Here is a 21,182-nt window from a genome sequence, read left to right on the forward strand (position 1 = left end):
ATTGCAATGAGAATGTTTCCTATGAAGCATGCTTTCTAACTTACATTCTACTTTTTTCAACTTAATTTAAAATTTAGGAATTAAGGAAAAAAAAAGTCCTTGGAGGAAACAGATACTTCGTGAAACCTGAAGAAAATAATGACTTGCTGGAGGAAGGTTAAAAAGCACTAACTGAAATACACCCACTGTGCACAGATTTAGTGGGGCCTGGAGGGGGGAAAAGTCGTCTCTACTGACCACAAGACAACAGGTTCATACATATATATATGTCTACAAATAACAACTGCTACTATATGATGAGTACAGAAACAGGGTTTCCAATAGATAAGACACTAAAATAGCAATTAGTTATTAGAGACTCAGGTAAAAATCAGGAATCAAATATTCTTTGAATAGTAATAGGGAATTTATAATATTCATATAACCTCCATCCACTCCCCACCATATTATTTCATTCATTAATCATTTATTGAGCATGTCCTATTTGACAGTGAAAAAAAAATGAGGGAGCAAAATACTACTTTTCTCACATATATTATAGTTAAGCAGAGAAGAAAACAAATTGAATAAACAACCATAGAAATAAAAATCAGACACAAAAAAGTAACCAAGGATAATTCAAGGATTACTCAAAGGTTACTGTGAAGTTCTAACAGCCTGCTTGTTTATTTTGGTGCTGGTTATAAGATGTGATCATTTGGTGAAAATTCACTGACCTAAATACTTATGACTGGTGTACTTTTCAACAAATACTTCAAGATAAATGATAAGTAATAATGATAATAAAAATAATAATATTTTGGCTTTTGAAGGGAAAGGATACATACTTAGCTTTCCAGAAAATTCTACTAATTTAATAATTAATTTACTGAATGTCTAAATAAACAAAGGTTTTTCATTATTGTTTTTGAGTTTATAGGACTTGCCAAAGGTTAGCTTCTTTTTAACATCTTACTGCTGATCACTAGTTCATAATAGCTGTTGAGGTCTTTTCATCTAAGGACACTTGAAAATAAATAAAACCGTTGAGATTTGTAAAAAAAAAATCTTCACCACAGTTTAGCAATGGCTCTGCTGGTACAATAGAGTACCGGTTAGAGAATATACTAATAATATTTTGAGAACAATGTGTAGCTATTAAAGGAAACATCTTGGATATACTCTGGTTTTGTATTAATACATAAAATTGGGTTAAACTGTGATTAAGCATGTGTATTAGTTAGGCTTCTTGGTTGCAGGCTAAGAAAACTTATCTTTAGTAACTCAAGCAGAAAATAATTTGGAAGATTATTGGGTTGTTCAGCAAAACTGAAAAAGAAGGTAGGAAGTTCAGAAATTAGGTCAATTCTAGTGGAAACTGGTAGCATAGGTCATGCTTAAGGTCTTGTCATGGAAATCATTGGTTAGGACATTACTACTGCCATATACCATTAAACTCTTCATACTGGCCCTTGAATTGAATTGTCACCAAAATGACTTCCACTTGAGACTTTATCTTTACCATCTTGAGATTTTAGTTTACAATTTCTTTCTTTTTTCTTTTCTTTTCTTTTCTTTTCTTTTCTTTTCTTTTCTTTTCTTTTCTTTTCTTTCTTTTCTTTTCTTTTTTTCTTTCTTTCTTTCTTTCTTTCTTTCTTTCTTTTCTTCCTTCTTTCTTTCTTTCTTTCTTTCTTTCTTTCTTTCTTTCTTTCTTTCTTTCTTTCTTTCTTTCTTTCTTTCTTTTCTTTCTTCACAATTTCAAGATTCAAACTCCCAAGTGGAAACATTTGATTGATCATAGTCCCTGCTTCTCATGAACACTAACATAAAATAGAAAAACTGTCTAGCTGTTGCTTAATTTTAAAAAATCAACAAACTCACATTACAGGTAAAAAGAAAAACAACTGCTTAGATGTATTTATTATTATTATTATTTTTTTAGTAGACTCTACCCCCAATGTGGGTCTTGAACTCACAACCCCTAGATCAAGAGTTGCAGATTCTAAGGAGCCAGCCAGGTGCCCCTCAGGTTTATTTTCAATACACGAGAACTGTGTTCTCCGAGACTCTAGTTAAATAAAAGATACTAGTGGGCAGCAATTAAAATGATTGTCATAAGCAGTTATGTAAAATAGAATGATGGCAAATAGGACTTTCTCTAAAACTTGGTGGATTGAATTTTGGGGTTAGTTTTCCTTACAATTTTGTTTATCCACCACATATATTTCTCTTAAATAAAATCTGAGCGAATTAGAAGCTAGAAAAGGAAAGAGTCATATATACTACTTCCCTTCCCTTTGAATCTAAGCTGGCCTTTGACTTGTTTGAGGAATCAAATGAGATGGAAGTGACATAGTGTCAGTTCTGGGCCTAGCTTTTAAAAATACCAGCTGCTTCAATTTCCATAATCTTATTTAAAAGAGAGAGAGAGAGAGAGAGAGGCAGAGACACAGGCAGAGGGAGAAGCAGGCTCCCTGCAGGGAACCTGAAGAGGAACTCGATCCTGGGTCTCCAGGATCATGCCCTGGGCTGAAGACAGCGCTAAACGGCTGAGCCACCAGGGCTGCCCCAATTTCCATAATCTTACACCATATGAGAAGTCTGTTATCACTATACTGTTAGAAAGCCTAAGCTAGACATTTGAATAGTCCAAACAGGGAAAGAAAAATGAGTGGTCAACTGCAAACCATACAATCCTTTCCAGTTGAGGCACGAGACTTGAGAATGAAGAAACCATCTTTTGTGATCCAGCTCCATGAGATACCATATGGAACAGACTTACTGCACAGCTGAGCTTAGGTCAGATTGAAGAATCATGAGAAATAATAAATTGAGCTTTTTAAAATGAACTAAGTTTTGGGTTTGTTTATTCAGTATTAGATAACTGGGATAGAATGGTACCTAAAAGTAGGATACTGTCATGACAAAACCCTGAAACATATAGAATTAGTTTTGGCCTGAAAGGCAGCAAAGAAACTGGAGATTTGAAGGGAAGACATAACTGGAATGCAGGGAAACCTATGTTAGGTATTATTGAAACACCTGCTGAGACTGTCATCTCTGGTGATATGGAAAATAAAAATTGAGGCTGGTGAAGTTGTGGATCTGGACGCATATATTTCCAGGCAGAGTTTTGCAACTAAACCTGGCCACATTTAACTGCCTATGATAGCATATTACAGAAGAAAAATGACATAAAGAAGGTATACTTCCGTAGTCAAGGAGACTATGCAAGAATTTTCTGAGTTAAATCACCATCTTCTCCAGACAGCAAAAGATTTTCAAATCAAAAATGAGTTTAGAACAAAGACCCAATCCAAGATGCTGCTAGTAGTAAATCATGGAGTCAGGCAGCATCAGTTCCAAACTGAGAGTTAAGATCTCAGAAAAGTTTAAGGCAGTGCCTAGAATTAAAACCTCTTATCTAGAGAAAGGTATTTCTAACCATCTTAAGGTCACAGATCTTCAGCACCATATCTCACAAAATGAAGTATAAAAGATCTTGCCTCAAAAAAAGATCTGAGTATAATTTTGATCTAGTGAAATAAAACCCACTAAGACTTATAGAATATCCACAGTGTTTTCAAGAGAATTTTATTGGTCAAATTGCCAACAAATGTGGACTTAAAGAGATAGAGGCAGAAAAAAAGGAAAAAAATCTTTGGGCTTGAAAACTTCTATGGGCGGGAAACAGATTGAGAAAGTTATTTAGTTGAAAGCACAAACCATTTCATATGGAAAAAGAAAAAAAAATATCTCAGAGGGTAGGACCAACAACATGCAGGAAGAACTAAAGAGCCACGCAAAACCTTGCAGAGAGCATACAGAGACCCCAGCCAAGGAAATACCTTGTATACTGACTCTGGAACAGAGAAAACTTGGGAAATATTCCCTGCAGGATTTCAGAATTGCTATGGTCTAGTGAGACTGATATGAGTCATCTCCTTTCCCCTTCTTAAATGGGAGTTATCATAACTATTCAACATATGGCATCTTATGTTCACTTATACAGCAGATGGGACTTAGAAGATGTGATTAAAGATCATAAAGTGTGAATACTATCCTGGATTAATCAGGTCAGCCAAACTCTAAAAGGGATGCAAATAGGTCAGAGCCAGAGTAAAGAGAATGTGACAATGGAAGCAGGGGTTTTGAGGGAGATTTGAGAGAGAAGGGAGTGGAAGGAGAGAAAGATTTGAATTAATCACATTGCTGGCTTAAAGATGGAGGGAAAGGCCACTAGCCAGTCAATGCAGGTAGCTCTCAAAGCTGGAAAAAGCTTTGATTCAAAGCTGTAGATTCTTTCCTACAGCCTCCAGAAGGAAGGCAGGCCACCCAACACCTTGATTTTATGAAACTGATGAAACTGTTTTTGGACTTCTGATCTCCAGAATGGTAAGATAATATATTTATGTTGTTTTAAACGGCTAAGTTTCTGGTAATTTGTTACAGAAGACATTGGAAACTAATACACTGTTTTACTACTGTATATTGGGTAGGGACGAAAGCTAATTTATCTTACTTCACAGGTCTCTGATCCTGAAGAATTGCATTTCTGTGTCTCTGCATTTAACATGGATAATGAGACGCTGGGTTGAGCATATCTGAGCCTGATGCCACAATGGACTGAGGTTTGGGAGGACTTAGAATGTCTTCTGTATATACATACAAAGAATGCATTATGCATGTGGAGGATTATGAATTGTGTGGTCAGATGGACTACAGTAGATGTTCCCTGAAGACGGTTACCATTGATTCCTTCCCTCTCTGCATGTACATACTGCTCCTCACATCAGGAGATGGAGTTTGTTACCCTTCTCCTTGAATCTGGCCTGGTTTGACTAGTAGAATTCATGAAAAAGGAAGCTATCAGTTTCACATCTAGCCTTGAAGAGGACTGACAGCTTCCGCTTCCTCTTTTTTGGAAGTCAGCCCTAATGTGAAAAATCTTGCACGGAGACCATTGTTAAGTGAAGAAGTTAGGCATATTAGAGGCTCTATGATGAAAGAGAGAAGCCTTGTCAATTCCTAGCTGTTGTGCCCATCCTAAGTGGTAAAGCCATCTTGGATAAAAGTCAGACCATATGACTATGGACCAAAACAAACAAACAAACAAACAGACAAACAAAATAATAATAATAATAATAAAACAGATATACCCAGCCTTAGTTGCAGAATCATGAGAAATAATATATACATTGCTAGTATTTTAAGCTGTTAAGTTTCTTTAAAAAGATTTTATTTATTTATTCATGAGAGACACAGAGAGAAACAGAGAAATAGGCAGAGGAAGAAGCAGCCTCCCTAGTGAAAACCAATGCAATACTCAATCCGGGGACTCTGGTATCATGACTTGAGCCAAAAGCAGGTGCTTAACCCCTGAGCCAGCCAGGTACCTCAAGCTGTTAAGTTTTGTGTTGGCTTGCCATGCTGCAATATACAATTGAGAGCTAATGTTAGCAGTGAAAAAATTAATTCAGGGCTTTGTTTTCTGCATTTTTAACATTAATGAATCTAAAATTATCATTTTATATTATTTAAACAGGAAAAGTTTAAATAAAATGTGATTTGGTTAAAGGAAACCTTCTATGTTAGCAAAGATCCCATAGTATACCTGCTTCAATAAGACTGATCAGGTGTATTTGCCATATTTTTATTATTACTTAGAATATTTTTGATCTTCAACTGTTTTTTTTTTCATTTTGTTTGCCCAAGATATTATGCTATGATTTTGCCACTTAACACCATAAAGTATCACTATATAATGAATAGCACATTAAGAATTTAAACTCTTGAAGATAGAATCAGTAATGCAAAAAGATTTTTCCCTCTCTAGACCCAATAATCCTGACTAATATTCAGGTAGGGTTCACTTGGTCCAAATATCTAGACAGAAATTTAGATCAGTTGATGGATAGATAGATTAAAAAATAGATGGTAGATAGATAAATAGGCAGAAAACCAACTAGATGGAAAAGTAAACATATAATACCTTATTACCTTGGGGCTTTGTTGTGCAAAGACAAAAGGACATGTTGATTCTTATCAAATCTGAAGACTAAAATAAACACTTTTTTACCAATACCCATTCACCATGAACTGTGAATGCTATAATGTGATTATCAGTCATCAAGTCCTTTTTAATTTATTCTTAAGTAATATGGCCAAGGAAATAGTTCCTGTTTTGTCTGTATAAGTTATTTGTTGCTGTGTAACAAATTCCTCAAAAGTTAGCAGCTTAATGTATTTATTATCCCATACAGCTGCTGAAGTTCCAGTATTCTAAAGCAATTTAGCTGAGAGATTCTGGTTCAGGGTCTCATATGAGGTTATAGTCAAGCTGTCGACTAGATAGGCATTCATCTCAAGACTTGACTAGGGTTGAAGAATCAGCTTTCAATCTCATTCACATGGTTATTGGCAGGCCTCAATTCACTCAAACTGCCAGCTAGTATTGCCATAATTAACATAAAGGAAATTATGTTTGAATATGTAATAGGAAAATATAATCATAATATAAAGGAAAATCTCTCCTGATAAAGAGTTGTCAAACTCAGAGAGTTATAAAAGAATATATCCTAAACGTCTAAAACCTCAGTTGCAGACAGGTGAACACATAACATTTTATTTTGTATTACAGCACATTACCTATCTTCAGGGATATTACAGTATACCATGGATGTAGTTTGGGAAGGGTTTGAGGGGAAAAAGAAAGTCTACCATTTTTGAAAGTGGTAAATTATGAAAATTCTCATGGGTGTCTAATGTATATTAAATGTTTGCATTAAAATAGCTATTTAGCTTTTGGGTGATATACACTTCAAATCTGTGATGCGTTTCCACTTTTATGTATTTGCGTGTGCCCAGTTCTGCTTGAGAATCTGTGATAGTTTTAAACCTCTTAGGGGAAAAAGAATGTCTTTTTGGCTTCTGAATGTTTTCTCTTCTTCCTATTGCCCTTAGAAGAAATTTCAATGATGGTGCAGAGGCCATGGTGTCGAGTCATTCTGTGATGATAGCTTGAAAACTTCGGAAAGTGTTTCAGAGATAATAAGCGCCACGGAGAATATCAGCAGTATCATTACACACGTTTCATAGGCAACCAAGCCTTCGAATTCTGAACAGTTTGCACTGAGAATATATTGTGTGACAATTTTTGCAGAAAGGTAGAGTGGATTCTTATATTATTGATGATGAGACAGTATATACAAAACTAAATTTCTTGCTAGCAAAACTATCTAAAATATTGGCAAGAGGCATTCTTTGCTTTTTATTTTTTGGCATGGTATTGACCTAAAAAAGGAAAATGACAATTGTTTTATGGGCAATATACTCATAATTAGAGCTGCATGGAAAATTTTCACATCATCTATGAAATTATTTTTGCTGAAATTTTTCATTTTTTGCCCAGGGCCTTTCTGTTAATTTAATCATATATAAAAATAGTTTTTGTGTAAGAACAATTTTCCATATTCTCTTTTCTAAAATTATAATCTACTTTTCCCCAGGAAGGAATATAGAAAGCTTGTATGTGAATTAGAGAGAAAAATCAATCAATATACAGAGTTATCACCATTAATTCGCATTTGATTAGTCAATATTTTTGAACAGAGAAGCAAACTTGGGTCATTCAGGGAAGTTTTTAGCTCTCTTTAAGAGAAAACTCAATTAAACCTGGCCTAAAAAATAAGGACAATTAATTTAGGAATTAAATTAATACCTATTGTTTCAGAGTTTTTGAATTCAACACCTCTGAGAAGCTCTTGGCTTTACCTATCATAGTGACAATTGACAAGCTCATTCATGCCTCTCCGAGCATCTTGTCTTTCCAAATAGTGACCAAGGATGGCAAGAAGAAAGGGTGTGGGTTCTCTTTGACTAGCTATCTCTTTATTAGTGCAAAGGTTCTATTCAAGGTGAATAGCAAAGGCAGTTCCTCTAGGAGGATTGTCCCATAGCCCATTCCAATTCAGTGAAAGAGCTTTAGATTAGTTACCTTCTTAAGTATGTGTCCAAAGTGAACTCTTCTGTCTGAGAGATATGTTTTCTTTGTAAAATATGACACAAGAGAAAACATTTGACTTTTTTTAAAATTTCCAATAGAGAGATAATTTAGATATATTTTAAACTTGGACATTTTAAATAATCTGATTAATATACTTTGTGGTTGGCTTATTATGCTTCAATCTGAATATTGGTTCAGTAACTATGCTGAGCCAAAGTTCGGGGTCTGTAATTATAAAGACTTAATTTGCAGATAAGTGTATGACATTGGGAAAATCGCTTTCCTTCATTTATAACATGTGGATGATGGTAGTAACTACCTCATAGGGGTGTGTATGTGTGTGTGTGTGTGTGTGTGTGTGTGTAGAGAGAGAGAGAGAAATGGTATTAAATTAGAACATGTAAAAACCTCAAGAATGTTGTGTCACAGAGTAAATCTTCAATACATATAAATCACATACAAAGATTGTTGTTGCTGCTGCTGCTGAAGACAATGATTCAATCTGTTATATCTCTGGCTCTGTACCTGTGCTACAGAGCTACATATGTGTCAAATGAACCACATGTCCATAATCATGTTAGCATGGCGTAATGGATAGAAGTTAAATGGAATGCTAAACATTCCATTCTTTTTCACTGTCATTCATTGAATATTCATAGTTTTCTAGCCACTATGCAAACTCCTCCCTTAACTTCTTTCCTTAATTTCCAATCATTGTTTATTTTATGGAAAAGGAAATGGTTTCAGAAAGATTAAACAGCTCTCCAAATCACAGCCAGGTATGGTAGGTCAGGGATTCAGGCACAGGTCTGCTGTCTCCCCTGTGGCTGCTTTTAAGCACTGCAGGATTTTGCTTCTCTTTCCCAATGCTTTCAGGATTTTTTTTTTTTTTTTTTTTTTTACTAAACCCATGCACATAATTAAGTTCTGAGCTATAAATGTTGCCTTGGGTTTAGATGCCCTAGAGTTTTGTTTTCACTTTCCACTTTTGTCTAGTATTCTTCATTCTTCACAATTTCTCCCAGGATTACTTTCTTAATATACTTGTAAAGGGTTCTTATGAAAACTGCTAAAAACCATTAACTGGTTTCTTTGCATGCACATTGGCATTTGGACTAAATTTTCATTATATTTACTGAATTTTTTCTCTGTTGAAATAGTTAATATTTCTTGTAGAATATGCCTGCATATTGACCAAACAGTAATGAAATTATATTAATTAGGAAGTTAGTATCTGCTTCTCATATTATAATCGTAACATTTGAGTGGATGGTATAAATGTTGATAGTTCATGTTATGGGCTTAATTGTGTCCTAAAACTCATATGTTGCAGTGCTAACTGTTGATATCTCAGAATGTGACTGTAATTGGAGATAGGGCCTGGAAAGGAGTGATTAAGTTAAAATAAAGCTAGTAGGGTAGGCCCTAATCCAATCTGACTAGTGATATAAGAAGAAGAAATTTTGATACCCAAAGGAACATCAGTGATGTGTGCACAGAGAACAGACCACGTGAGCACACAGCAAGAAGGCTACCATCTACTAGCCAAGAAGAGAGAGCTCCAGGAGAAACTAAACCTGCCAACATCTTGATCTGGGACTTCTAGCTTCTAGAACTGTGAGAAAATACATTTCTGTTGCTTAGTCTGTAATATTTTATTATGGTGCACCTGGCTAACTGACAGAGTTTATTCATTTATTTATTTCAAAAATATTTACTGCGAATGTCCACTCTACTCCAGATATGTTCCTAGCTCCAGAAAATGGGATGTTGCAAAGCAGAGCATCCTAAAATATATGTGAAATGTTATTACCATGGAGGAAAGAACAGTATAAGCCAGAAAGCTTGTTTTTCTCATTGATGTTGTTGGAGAAGATAATCAAAAGCAATGAAACGCCGGGACACCTGCACCCCGATGTTTATAGCAGCAATGGCCACGATAGCCAAACTGTGGAAGGAGCCTCGGTGTCCAACGAAAGATGAATGGATAAAGAAGATGTGGTTTATGTATACAATGGAATATTACTCAGCTATTAGAAATGACAAATACCCACCATTTGCTTCAACGTGGATGGAACTGGAGGGTATTATGCTGAGTGAAGTAAGTCAATCGGAGAAGGACAAACATTATATGTTCTCATTCATTTGGGGAATATAAATAATAGTGAAAGGGAATATAAGGGAAGGGAGAAGAAATGTGTGGGAAATATCAGAAAGGGAGACAGAACGTAAAGACTGCTAACTCTGGGAAACGAACTAGGGGTGGTAGAAGGGGAGGAGGGCGGGGGGTGGGAGTGAATGGGTGACGGGCACTGGGGGTTATTCTGTATGTTAGTAAATTGAACACCAATAAAAAATAAATTTAAAAAAATCATGATGATGACATTGTACCATGAAAATAATTTCCAGGTGAATTTTTGAGAAAGGTAAGTATTTTCTTTTCTAAGAGATTAAAAAATTGTATATGCAACAACACAAGCCTTGTTAAGTTGATAACACTCATTTGTAAATATTTCTTTGTACATTGTAGCAGCGAAGTTCTTTTGCACTGGGATAGTTGAATGTTAAGAATGGCTTATAGAAATGAGTAATGACTTGCTCTCACCTATCTTCCTGACACCTAGACTATGTTTACTTCTGATTTACATGGAAGTTGAAATGCCTCATAGAAAAGTGGTATGTGTAGACTTATAAAGTGAATAGGTTGAGACATAAGAATGGAGGTCGGAGGCAAGACTGTGAGTTTTCAGAGAGAATTCTATCTTGGAATGTGTGAGGTACTGCACAATGAGGCAGCTTTAACAACATGGTCTGAGGCAGTCTTCACCTAGACTTTCTGGAAGCTGGTATATGCCATGGGTATAAGCTGCTGTGTGAAATTCTGAAAGAACCATGTTCTTCAAGTCTGTATTTGAGGCTTTCCTGTACAATAAAAATAAGGGAGACACAATAAAAATAAGGGAGACATTTCACAATAAAAATAAGGAGGACATTTCACTGTCTTTTTTCAGGCAACAGAGATTATGCCATTGTCTGGGGGCAAATCAGTAACAACCTGATCATTAGCCTGAATGGTGCTCTGAATAGTTACCTAAGTGAGAAACAGGAGACAGAGAAATGGGCTCTGCAGAGTATGAAGAACAACTCAGTGGAGCTAGCCTTGGTCTTGATGATTTTATGATTCATTGGGTCTATAATCCAATGCTCTATAGCTTCTAGAATGGGAGGGTCTCCTGGAAAGGGGCTGAAGTTGGCTGAACCAATGACAAGACTGATTTACTTTGCATTCAAAGGAGAATGAGATCTTGGTATCAAAGTTGATGACACTGAAGCATATCCTCCAAAAATAGAGTGAGCTGATCAAATGACTACTGAGAATCATTATTGGAAATCTTCATAAGCTGTTGGGCTTGAGGCCAAAACATAATTCTCATGTTGACTATTTTGTTTTGCTATAATTTAGAGCTTCTCGGGGTGCCTGGGTGGCTCAGTCAGTTAACGGTCAGACTCTTGGTCTTGATTAAGGTTATGATCTCAGGGTTGTGAGACTGAGACCCCTCATCAGGCTGGCTCGTGGTGGGTGCGGAGCCTGTTTAAGTTTGTCTCTTTCTCTCCCTCTGTCCATTCCCCTAACTCACATTCATTGTGTCTCTTTCTCTCTAAAAAAAATATTTAGAGTTTCTCAAAAATTGTTTAGCACCTGATTTTGTGGGAATCCATGCATCACAGCTAATCGTTGTCATACCTAATATTTTATAATTTAGGGCAAAAACTTCAATTTTTATAATTAAATTACAATTTTCAAAATTTGACTTCTTTTAAGGATTAGTTTTTAAAAAACCCTCTAAAAGTAAAGACTATTCTATTCTTAGTTCCTTTACTGAATTTCTAAATGGCTTAATTTTGCTCAATCATCTTCCTCAGTCTTGTAAACAGGAAACAGAAACAAGCAAGAAGCAATAGTGAATGTGGTAAGATGACATTTTTTTTATAGTTCAGGTTCACTAACATGAAATGTATATAATCAATCAGCATTATACAAATATAAAATACATTATATAAATATAAAAAGCATTATTTGACTCACCACAATTCATAAACATTATTAATCTTGATTTTTTTAAAGGGTTACCTAATTTGCTTTGAAGCAGACTGTTTCTATTGTTGTTTGTTTTTTTTTTTGTATATACTTTAATTGGAGTTTGATTTGCCAACATATAATATAACACCCAGTGCTCATCCTATCAAGTGCCTCCCTCAGTGTCTGTCACCCAGTCACCCCATCCCCTCACCCGCCTCCCCTTCCACTACCCCTTGTTCATTTCCCAGAGTTAGGAGTCTCTCATGTTCTGTCACCCTCTCTGATATTTCCCACTCATTTTCTCTACTTTCCTCCCTAATCCCCTTCACTATTCCTTATATTCCCCATATGAATGAAACCATATAATGTTTGTCCTAATCTGATGAACTTACTTCACTCAGCTTAATACCCTCCAGTTGTATACATGTGGAAGCAAATGGTGAGTATTCATCATTTCTAATGGCTAAGTAATATTCCATTGTACATATAGACCACATCTTCTTTAGCCATTCATCTGTCAATGGGCACTGAGGCTGCTTCCACAGTTTGCCTATTGTGGCCATTGCTGCTATAAACATTGAGGTGCAGGTGTCCTGCTGATTCACTGCATCTGTATCTTTGGTGTAAATCTCCAGTAGTGAAATTGCTGGGTCATAGGGTAGCTGTATTTTTAACTCTTTGAGGAACCTCCACACAGTTTTCCAGAGTGGCTGCACCAGTTCACATTACCACCAACAGTGCAAGAGGGTTCCCCTTTCTCCACATCCTCTCCAACATTTGTTGTTTCTTGTCTTGTTAATTTTCACCATCCTCACTGGTGTGAGGTGGTATCTCATGGTAGTTTTGATTTGTATTTCCCTGATGGCAAGTGATGCGGAGAATTTTCTCATGTGCTTGTTGGCCATGTCCATGCCTTCCTCTGTGAGATTTCTGTTCATGTCTTTTGCCCATTTTATGATTGGATTGTTTGTTTCTTGGGTATTGAGTTTAATCAGTTTTTTATAGATCTTGGATACCAGCCCTTTATCTGATACATCATTTGCAAATATCTTCTCCCATTCTGTAGATTGTCTTTTAGTTTTGTTGACTGTTTCGTTTGCTGTGCAGAAGCTTTTTATCTTGATGAAGTCCAAATAGTTCATGTTTGCTTTTGTTTCCCTTGCCTTTATAGATATATCTTGCAAGAAGCTGCTGTGGCCAAGTTCAAAAAGGGTGTTGCCTGTGTTCTCCTCTAGGATTTTGATGGATTCTTGTCTCACATTTAGATCTTTCATCCATTTTGAGTTTATCTTTGTGTATGGTGTAAAAGAATGGTCTAGTTTCATTCTTTGCATGTGGCTGTCCAATTTTCCCAGCGCCATTTATTGAAGATATTGTCCTTTTTCCAGTGAGTAGTCTTTCCTGCTTTGTTGAATATTAGTTGTCCATAGAGTTGAGAGACATTTCTGGATTCCCTATTCTGTTCCATTGATCTATGTGTCTGTTTTTGTGCCAGTACCACAATGTCTTGATGATCACAGCTTTGTAGTAAAACTTGAAATCTGACATTGTGATGTCCCTGGCTCTGGTTTTCTTTTTCAATATTCCCCTGGCTATTTGAGGTCTTTTCTAATTCTATACAAATCTTAAGATTATTTGTTCCAACTTTCTAAAGAGAATCCCTGGTATTTTGATAAGGATTGCATTGAATGTGTAAATTGCCCTGGGTAGCATTGACATTTTCACAATATTAAATCTTCCAATCCATTAGCATGGAATATTTTCCATCTCTTTGTGTCTTCCTCAATTTCCTTCAGAAGTGTTCTAGTTTTTAGGGTATAGATCCTTTACCTCTTTGGTTAGGTTTATTCCTAGGTATCTTATGCTTTGAGGTGCAATTGTAAATGGGATTGACTCCTTAATTTCTCTTCCTTCAGTCTCAGTATTTAGAAATGCTAGTGATTCCTGGGCATTGATTTTGTATCCTACCACACTGCCAAATTGTTGTATGACTTCTAGCAATCTTGGGGTGGAGTCCTTAGGGTTTTCTATGTACAGTATCATGTCATCTGCAAAGAGGGAGAGTTTGACTACTTTGTTGCCAATTTGAATGTCTTTTATTTCTTTTGGTTGTCTTATTGCTGAGGCTAGGACTTCTAGTACTATGTAGAACAACAGTGGTGAGAGTGGACATCCCTGTCATGTTCCTCATCTTAGGGGAAAGGCTCCCAGTGTTTCCCCATTGAGAATGATATTTACTGGGGCTTTTCAGATGCTGAGGAATGTTCCCTCTATCCCTACACTCTGAAGAGTTTTGATCAGGAATGGATGCTCTATCTTGTCAAATGCTTTCTCTGCATCTATTGAGAGGATCATATGGTTCTTGTTTTTTCTCTTGTTGATATGATCTATCACATTGATTGCTTTACGAGTGTTGAAACAACCAACCTTGCATCCCAGGGGGAAATCCCACTTGGTCATGTTGAATGATCTTCTTAATGTACTTTTGGATCCTACTGGCTAGTATCTTGTTGAGAATTTTTGCATCAGTGTTCATGAGGGATATTGGTCTATAATTCTGCTTTTTGGTGAGGTCTTTGGTTTTGGAATTATGGTAATGCTGGCCTCATAGAATGAGTTTGGAAGTATTCCATCCCTTTCTATCCTTCGGAACAGCTTTAGTAGAATAGGTATTGTTTCTTCTTTAAACATTTGATAGAATTCCCCTGGGAAGCCATCAGGCCTTGGACTTTTGTGTCTTGGGAGGTTTTTGATGACTGCTTCAATTCTCTCCCTGGTTATTTGTCTGTTCAAGTTTTCTATTTCTTCCTGTTCAAGTTTTGGTAGTTTGTGGTTTTCTAAAAATGCGTCCATTTCTTCTAGATTGCCTAATTTATTGGTGTATAGCTGCTCATAATATGTTTTTAAAATCGTTTATATTTCCTTGGTATTGGTGGTGATCTCTCCTTTTTCATTTGTGATTTTATTGCATCTTTTCTCTTTTGTTTTTAATAAGGCTGGCTAGTGATTTATCTATCTTATTAATTCTTTCAAAGAACCAACTCCTGGTTTTGTTGATCTGTTCTACAGTTCTTCTGCTTTCTATTTCATTGAGTTCTGCTCAAATCTTTATTAACTCTCTTCTGCTTGGTGTAGATTTTATTTGTTGTTCTTTCTCCAGCTCCTTTAGGTGCAAGATTAACTTGTGTGTTTGAGTTTTTTCCAATATTTTGAGGGATGCTTGTATTGTGATGTATTTCCCTGTAGGACTGCTTTTGCTGTATCCCAAAGATTTTGAATGGTTCTTTTTTCATTTTCATTAGTTTCAATGAATCCTTTTAATTCTTCTCTAATTACCTGGCTGACACATTCATCTTTTAGCAGGATGGTCTTTAACCTCCAGGTGTTTGAATTTCTTCCAAATTTCTTCTTGTGATTGAGTTCTAGTTCCAAAACACTATGGTCTGAAAATATGCAGGGGACAATCTCAATCTTTTGGTATCAGCTGAGACCTAATTTGTGACCCAGTATGTGGTCTATCTGGAGAAAGTTCCATGTGCACTTGAGAAGAATGTGTATTCAGTTGAGTTTGGATGTAAAGTTCTGTAAATATCTGTGAAATCCATCTCGTCCAGTGTATCATTTAAAGCCCTTATTTCTTTGGAGATGTTGTGCTTAGAAGATCTGTCATTTACAGAAAGTGCCGTGTTGAAGTCTCCCACTATTAGTGTTTTATTATCTAAGTATGTCTTTACTTTAGTTATTAATTGATTGATACACTTGGCAGCACCCACATTAAAGGCATAAATATTCATGATTGTTAGTCTTCTTGTTGGATAGACCCTTTAAGTATGCTATAGCGTCCCTCTTGATCTCTTACTACAGTCTTTGGGATAAAATTTAATTTATCGGATATGAGGATTGCTAGCCCAGCTTTTTTTGAGGACCATTTGAATGGTAAATGGTTCTCTCATCTTTGATTTTCAGGCTAGAGGTGTCCTAGGTCTAAAATGAGTCTCTTGTAGACAACAAACAGATGGCTCTTGCTTTTTTATCCAGTCTGAAACCCTGCATCTTTTGATGGGATAATTTAGCCCATTCATGCTCAGAATAACTATTGAAAGATGTGAATTTAGTGTCATCATAATACCTATTCAGTCCCTGTTTTTGTGGATTATTTCTTTGGGCTTCCTCTTTCTTTTACAGGGTCCCCCTTAATATTTTTTGCAGAGCTGGTTTGGTGGTCACATATTCTTTCAGTTTCTGCCTATCTTGGAAGCTCTTTATCTCTCCTCCTATTCTGAATGAGAGCCTTGCTGGATATAGTATTCTTGGCTGCATGTTCTTCTCATTTAGTACCCTGAGTATATCCTTCCAGCCCTTTCTGGCCTGCCAGGGCTCTGTGGAGAGGTCTGCTGTTAATCTAATATTTCTCCCCATATAAGTTAGGGATCTCTTGTCTCTTGCTGCTTTAAGGATTTTCTCTTTATCTTTGGAATTTGCAAGTTTCAGTATTAAATTTTGAGGTGTTTATTGGTTTTTATTGATTTTGGGGAAGGATCCTGTCTATCTCTTGGATCTGAATGTCTGTTTCCCTCCCCAAATTTGTGAAGTTCTCAGCTATAATTTGTTCAAATATGCTTTCTGGTCCTCTGTCCCTCTCGGTGCTCTCCGGAACCCCAATTATACATAGTTTTTTTTTTCCTTTTGAGGCTATCATTTATTTCCCTTAACCTTTCCTCATGGTCTTTTCATTTTTTTTTTTCTCTTTTTTTTTCCTCAGCCTCCTTCCTTGCCATCAGCTTGTCTTCTATGTCACTCACTCTTTCTTCTACCTCATTAACCCTCATCGTTAGGACCTCCAGTTTGGATTGCATCTCATTTAATGGATTTTCAATTTTGGCCTGATTAGATCTAAATTCTGCAGTCATGAAGTCTCTTGAATCCTTTATGCTTTTTTCCAGAGCCACCAGTCGCTTTATAAGTGTGCTTCTGAATTGGCTTTCTGACATCAGATTGTAATCCAGATTCTGTAACTCTGTGGCAGAGAATACTATTTCTGGTTATTTATTTTGTGGTGGGTTCTTCCTTTTAGTCATTTTGTCCAGTGCAGAGTGGCTGTATGAGCAGGCTGAGTCAAGAATATCAACCACAAACTATGTAAATTTCACCCTAGATGATTCTGCTGAAGTCAGAGACAAGAAACTGAAAACGAAGATCAGAACAAAATAAAACAGACCACTAAAGTGAAAAAGAAATTTTAAAACAAAGTAGTAAAATATAAAAGGCCAAGAATCCCAAAGAAGAGAAAACAAAAAAGAAGAGAAAAAAGTAAAAGTAAAGAGGAATAAAGAGAAAAAAAGAAAAAAAAGGAGAAGAATAAAGGGGAGTACTGGGAGATGGTGGTCATGACGAAGTTGTAGTGAAGGGAGAATGTAATCTACCTGAGGAGTTCTAGAGGGTGATCCTCTTGGTTCTGAGTATATTAAGTTCTGTATGTTAGAAGATGCTCAGTCCCAAATTTATATAAACCAGAAATACTTGTAGAAAGCCCCAACATTGACCACCAAAACATAAATGAGATTAAAGAAAGGATAGAATGGGAATGAGGAATCTCACAGAATGAACCAGCATGATATACCACTTGGTTCTGGGTGCATGCTGGTCATGTTTTAGAAAGTATTAACTTCTGCCATTGTAGAACACAGTGAGGTAGAGAAAACAACACAAAACAAAGCAAAACAAAAAAAAAAAACATATCTTGATCTCCAAAAATTAAGTATGTTGAAGGGAATCTGGAAGTGGAAAATATATCTAGGACCTGTAATTGTAGAAATATGAAAGTCAAAAAGGAAGAATCTTAAAAATGAAGAGGTGGTAAACTATTGTAGTTAAGGTGGGAAAAGAGAAAAAAATTGGGAATTTAGAGTCTGATATAAAAACGAGTTGTACTGGAAAAAGGAAGAAAAAAAGAAAAAAAATAGAAGGGGGTACCCTCTGGTTCTATATACTGTAAATCCCTCAACTTCCAATGGAGCTTTCCAGTGCTGCTTGATCAAGAACTTGCTATTCCCTTGTTCTTCCAGCTGATCTTCTGGGAGAGGGGTTGCTGTGCTAATTCTCAGGTGTGTCTGTCTTATTAGAAGTGAAAAAACCCTTCTCTCTATAGCATTCTAGCTGTTCTCTCTTTAAATCTCAAGTCGAATATGTAGGTGTTCAGGATGGTTTGAAAGTTATCTAGGTAAGCTGGTGGAACCAGGTGAGTTGAGGACCCCTACTCCTCCACCATCTTGCCCCGCCTCCACAAGGCAGACTGTTTCTTAATGCAACGTTTTGGTCTCTTTATGTATAATGCATGTTTTTCATTTATTAATCGTTTGTATGTTCTAAATTTAAAAGTTGAAAAGAGTTTGTTTTTACAGTGCCATTTACTTTTCTAATATTAAGGGTTCAAATCATCCTGTGTTTATGAGCCTCCTGTGCCTGCCAGTATTAATTCAACTACAACATGTTATCAGTCTATTACAGAAAGGTTAAACAGGTCAGTTACCTTTCACCTCTCCTGCCAATTCACATAAACATAAAAATCACCTTTTTAATTTTTTAATCTATCCCATTTATCTAAATCAAGTCAAATCAAGTGAACTTTAAACCATTTTCCCAATCGCTCTGTGTTTTATTAAACCTTGAATAGCTGCTAGCAGCCATTTTTATACTCACTCAAAACATATGTAGTAATAAATAGAATGAACTTCATGATGTTAAAATTTTTAAAAGAACATTTTAAGGTTGCTCATTTAGGAGTACTGCACTGATAGTGGACAACGGATGAGTAAAATGATGGGATCACATTTAAATGTGCAAAATAAAATGACTACACTTATCAGTTGTTAGATGTTAGTGGATAGGATAGACATAAGCGTTCACATTTCTGATAACTTAAAGAACTATGATTACATGATTGCATCTTATTATTTGGGAAAACTTACATAAAGTCAATATATGTAGTATTGTCATTAAGATTATATAATAAATTTGGTTCTGTTATGGCTTAAATTGTGGTTATTCATTGATTATGTAAATTTTATAATATTCTCAGAACTTAACTAGGGATGTAAGATAATCCTTTCATTCTATGTTTGGTGGTAATTTAACCTTTAAGAAGGACACCTAGGTGACTCATCTGTTGAGTGTCTGCCTTCAGCTCATTGTGTGATCCTGGGTCCGGGGATCGAGTCCTACATCAGGCTCCCTGCAAGGAGCCTTCTTCTCCCTCTGACTTTGTCTCTGCCTCTCTCTCTCTCTCTCTCATGAATAAATGAATGAAATCTTTAAAAAAAATTCTTAAAATTCATAGGCAGATAGCCTATTGTCTACTAAAAGCTTGGAGCAGTGGATTTTCAAATTTTTATTTCCTTAATAAAATGTCAGATTCCTTCAGTTGAATCTATCAAAATTCTGATTCATGGAACCTGAGGTGGGCCACAAATAATGGTGTATGTATGTTGGGGTGTGGGTAGTGTGATGGAGGGAGAGGAAAGAAGAATACATATTAAACAATACATCAACAATGGTATTAAATGCTCCCTTTGGTTTAAAAAGAAAGCACCTGTGTATTTCACCAGTATTCCATCTAAACACTCCACCATCTAAACCCAGCATTTGTTAAAGTAGTAGAACTGTATCAGTTGTTTCTTGAGAACTTTGCCAGCAAAGATATGTTTGATTGTACTCTGCTGGCTGGGAACTGAAAGGTGAAGTAATCCCTAGAATGTGGCTATCCCTCTTATCCACAGTTTTGCTTTCTGCCTTTTAGGTTACTCTGGAGCAACTAAGGGTCCAGAGGCAAATGATCCTTCTCCTGACATATTTTCAGAAGGTAAATAACAGCCTAACCCTATATCACTATGACTATATACCATTTACTTCATTCCAACCCATTGTGTAGGCATTTTATCATCTCACATCGTAATAATAAGAAGGATGAGTACAGTAGAATATTTGAAGACAGAGAGACCACATTCACATTACTCTCCTTATGGTATATTGTTACAATCTTTCTATTTTATTAGGTGGGGGAACTCTCCAAGAAAGGAAACACTGTGGTGGTTTGATTCTGCCTCTCTTCCAGGGAAAAGAGTGGAGTTTAGACTTCACAGGGGAGACCCTTGTCCAGTTGTTGCCCTCTGCCCCATTAGATTGCACTCCTAAGAGTTGTAATACTCAGTCAATCACAACATTTTATTGTGGCATAGAAATGAATTCAGGATACAGGCTTTAGAAACAGTATGAAACTCTTCCCCCCACCTAAACCGTATTATTAATTGATTTTCTTAATGTCTTTTATTTATTTTCTTTTTTTATAATTTTTATTTATTTATGATGGTCACACAGAGAGAGAGAGAGAGGCAGAGACACAGGCAGAGGGAGAAGCAGGCTCCATGCACCGGGAGCCCGACGTGGGATTCGATCCCGGGTCTCCAGGATCGCGCCCTGGGCCAAAGGCAGGCGCCAAACCGCTGCGCCACCCAGGGATCCCTCTTAATGTCTTTTAAATGTAATAATCAATGATATAACAAAAAGTGGGAATAATATCCAATAAAAACCACTTTCTTGCTTAATTATTTTTGGCAAATTTTATTTTTCTTAAAAATAGATAGAAGGTTATTATTCTTTAAATGGAATTAAAAGCTGTATTTTACTATAAAAAGCCAGAAAGTAAATGCAACAACAAAATAGATCATGAGCCCTAATTCAGGTTACTGTTCGTATAGATTTCTGGACAGACAATAAAATATGGAGTGTCTGTAAAGAAGGGTGATATGGCTGACTTACTGCTTCAGTAACTCATTTTCTTGTCTCCATGGAAAACTGCCTTATGATATTTTGTCCCTGACAAAAGACGTTTAGACATTTTGGTCCAATCTTCTCTGTGTTTGCACTGTGTTAGAACTGTAGGATACACTTTCAGGTTGTGTTCCTTAGGAGGTGCTTAGCCATCCTGTAAAGATTTCTGTCAATGAACTTGATCTTGACAAGTGAAATCAATGATGTATAAATAATAGCAGTAAATAAAACTAAATTGCCTTTCAGAATTAGAATATTCTAATAAGGTCATAGAACATCAAAAGTGCATAG

The 21,182-nt window shown here is 36.1% G+C and overlaps 1 long non-coding RNA gene across 1 annotated transcript in view; it reads left to right on the forward strand.

The window, feature by feature from the left end:
* Positions 1-21,182, forward strand: part of LOC144320532 (uncharacterized) — a 31,568-nt gene that overhangs the window by 6,730 nt on the left and 3,656 nt on the right. Inside the window, exons 3-6 of the long non-coding RNA XR_013386165.1 lie at positions 78-250; positions 4,509-4,610; positions 6,943-7,145; positions 19,861-19,923. This is a non-coding gene — a long non-coding RNA (uncharacterized LOC144320532). The remainder of the gene's footprint in view (positions 1-77; positions 251-4,508; positions 4,611-6,942; positions 7,146-19,860; positions 19,924-21,182) is intronic.

The sequence above is a fragment of the Canis aureus genome, chromosome 9 (genome assembly GCF_053574225.1).
Source record: "Canis aureus isolate CA01 chromosome 9, VMU_Caureus_v.1.0, whole genome shotgun sequence".
Lineage (NCBI taxonomy): Eukaryota > Metazoa > Chordata > Mammalia > Carnivora > Canidae > Canis > Canis aureus.